The sequence below is a fragment of the Mauremys mutica genome, chromosome 13, assembly GCF_020497125.1.
Source record: "Mauremys mutica isolate MM-2020 ecotype Southern chromosome 13, ASM2049712v1, whole genome shotgun sequence".
Classification (NCBI taxonomy): Eukaryota; Metazoa; Chordata; order Testudines; family Geoemydidae; genus Mauremys; species Mauremys mutica.
This window is the reverse complement of record NC_059084.1, coordinates 56,518,065-56,521,478: the sequence shown is the minus strand read 5'-3', so window position 1 is coordinate 56,521,478 and position 3,414 is coordinate 56,518,065.

Sequence of the window (3,414 nt, the reverse complement as noted above, 5' to 3'; positions counted from 1 at the left end):
TGTCTTGCTTACAACACTCCTGCTAACACAATCCAGAATAACGTTTGCTTTTTTCCCCAAACAGTGTTACATTATTGATTCATATTTACCTTGTGATCCACTATGACTCCCAGATCCCTTTCTGCAGTACTCCTTCCTAGGCAGTCATTTCCCATTTTGTATGTGTGCAACTGATTGTTCTGTCCTAAGTGGAGTGGTTTGCATTTGTCCTTATTGAATTTCATCCTATTTACTTCAGACTATTTCTCCAGTTTGTCCAGATCATTTTGAATTTTAATGCTACCCTCCAAAGTACTTGCAACCCCTCCCAGATTGGTATTGTCCACAAACTTTATAAGTGTACTCTTTAGGCAATTATCTATATCGTTTATGAAGATATTGAACAGAACCAGATCCAGGACCGATCCCTGCGGGACCCTGCTCGATATGCCTTTCCAACTTGGCTGTGAACCACGGATAACTACTCTCTGGGAAGAGTTTTCCAACCAGTTATGCACCCACCTTATAGTAGTTCCATCTAGGTTGTATTTCCCTACTTTGTTTATGAGAAGGCCAAGCAAGGGAGTATCAAAAGCCTTACTAAAGTCAAGATATACCACATCTACCATTTCCCTCCATCCACAAGGCTTGTTATCCTGTGAAAAAAAGCTATCGGGTTGGTTTGACACAATTTGTTCTTGACAAATCCATGTTGACTGTTATTTATCACCTTATTATCTTCTAGCTATTTGCAAATTGCTTAACTATTTTATTTCCTGGTACAGAAGTTAAGCTGACTGGTCTGTAATTCCCTGGGTTGTCCTTATTTCCCTTTTTATAGATGGGCACTATATTTGCCCTTTTCCAGTCTTCTGGAATCTCTCTTATCTTCCATGACTTTGCAGAGATAATTGCATATGGCTCAGATAACTCCTCATTCAGCTCCTTGAGTATTCTAGGTTGTATTTCATCAGGCCCTGGTGATTTGAAGACATCTAACTTGTCTAAGTAATTTTTAACTTGTTCTTTCCCTAAAAATCTTTCCCCACTTACAATCTATGTTTTTATGGTAAATACATTTTGTTTTATTGTTTTAACTAAACCAGTGTATTTGTATTGAAGTGTTTGGAGAACTCCATTTGGAGTAACAGGGTTTATTCATATCATTTTCTATTACTAAAATGACGACTTGCTCTGAGCTTGTACTGTCCAGTGGGTGCTGGGCAGTAGAAGACACACATTTCTGGGGGAAAGTCTGGGACTGAGAGTTTCCTGGTGTTTCCCTGCAGTGTAATTCATGGCTGGCTGGCTATAGCACTCACAGTATAGCTGGGAGTGATTTACATGCTGTGTGTAGGCACACCAGGAATAGTTGCTCTCACAGCAAAGCAGTTTAAAAGGCACCCCAGGCTGGAGAATTGAGCGGGGCAATGTCACAGGGCTCTGCTGAGCCAGGAGTTAGTTTGTGTCCTAAGGAATTACCCAAATGCCCCCTGCTCAGATCCTTGTTCCTTGCTAACCCCTCCTTCCTACCCCTGCTGGTTAATTTCACTCCCTGCTTTGTAACCCTGCAATGAATAAAACCAAAGGTACAAAAATCTAAAGCGTCCCCTTGCTGGGAATCGACTGATGGCCGCCCTCTGACTGAGGTCACAGCAGGACCCAGTCCCCTTCTCTACAACAACAGCCAGGTGAGAGGAGGAGGAGGAGAGCAGAGTGGCCAAAGAGCCGGGTCTGTGAAGACTCAGTGTTAGCCACACTCGCCCCCACCCATGCTGATGGAGAGGAGGAGGGGTCTGTGCAAGCTCCCGCCAGAGCTCAGCTCCGCTTCAGGTGTGCTGGCCCAAGGAGGGGGCAGCTCCCAGCTGTTCTGCAGCCCCAGCTGTGCACAGCTGCAGAGGGGACACCTTGCCTCACAGGGATCTTGTCCACTGTATGTTGGTCGGAGGAGTTGGGGGAGGGGATTGGTCTGCAGACACCAGAGCCTCTCACCATAGGTCCAGGACACCCAAGGGCCCCTAATTGACACCGGCTCCCCACAGGAAGGTTCCGACGCTGAGGTTTCCTACCCACCAGACAGGTCTATAAATACCCCGAGGCTCTATCAGAAGCACCGTCCCTGTCCCTCGACAGGTGCTAAGGATGCTTCTGCTGCTCCTGCTCCCCCTGGCCATTCTCCTGCCCCCTGGGGCTACTGCTGGTGAGTCGGGGGGGGGGGGGCATCAGCACGCCAGGGAGCAGTTTTAACCCACCGAGCCAGGCCGGGCAGCTCAGTCACGCTGGTGGGGGCCTTTCCTAAGGGTAGGAGGCTCGGATAAGGCACCAGCGGCTCCCCAGGGCCAGGAAAGTCTGGGGGCAGCTGGTCCCAGGAGAAATCCCCTAGGACAGATACAGCGAGGGATGGTTCCCTGTTAGCCACAGGCCAGTGGGTCCCACCACAGCCCGGAGCCATCGCTGGGGGCCCTGGGGTTACAGAGGCTGCAGCTGGTATCACCGGGGGAAGCTAACCTTGCCCTCTGCTAGACCCCTAACTCTCTTGGGAGGGGGGTGTCTGCCAGAGAAGACCATCGGGGGATGGGAAGCTCAGCCCCACACCAACCCCTGTGTGACCCTTCCAGAGACACAGGATGGAATGGACGGGGGGGTCCTGATCCCAGAGGACTTTGTGCTGCCAGCCGCCCACTCTGACTCTGGGTAAGTCCCTCCCTCTGGAGCCCTGCGGCGGTGGTGGTGGTGGTGGGAATATATGCCCAAGGAAGGGAAAGGGGGCTCCCAGCTCGAAAACTTCTTCAGGACTTCCAACATTTCCCCCTTCTGCAACAAGGTGAAACCACGTGTGTGGGGTAGAGACCCCCCCCCATTATCCCAAGGATTGTAGCAGTCCTCTGGCAGGTGGGAGACCTGTTTTAACCCTCCCATCCCATATAGGGAACAAGGACTGGAACCTACAACTGGTATCTCCTAAGTGAGGGCCAGATCCACTGAGCTATGGTGGGAGGGGGATTCAGTCTCCCTCCCCTGTTGAAGCTGCTCCACTGTGTACAAATAATTAGCTTGTCACTGGGCCACAGCGAGAGCGAATGACTCTGCAGCCCAGTGGTTAGCGCACCCACCTGGGAGGGGGAGACCCACGGTCCAGTCCCCTGCTCCAGTGACCTGTGACTTTATCAACAATGGAACAGCTTCAGCAGGAGAGATTCAGCGAGACCACCGCAGGCTGTCCCCTGGCTCCGTGATTGGGTGGAGGGAGCCCAGCTCTGAATAACCAGGAACTAGGGTCTCCCAAACACACTAGGGGACAGATGTGGAGTCAGGTCCCTTAACGCCTGGACAGAAGGCATCAGACACCACGGGGATGGGCACAGCGCAGGAACAGACCAGGGTGCGGTGTGACGCCCGGAGACAGAGAGAGGATGGGCATGGAGGGGAGGGAGG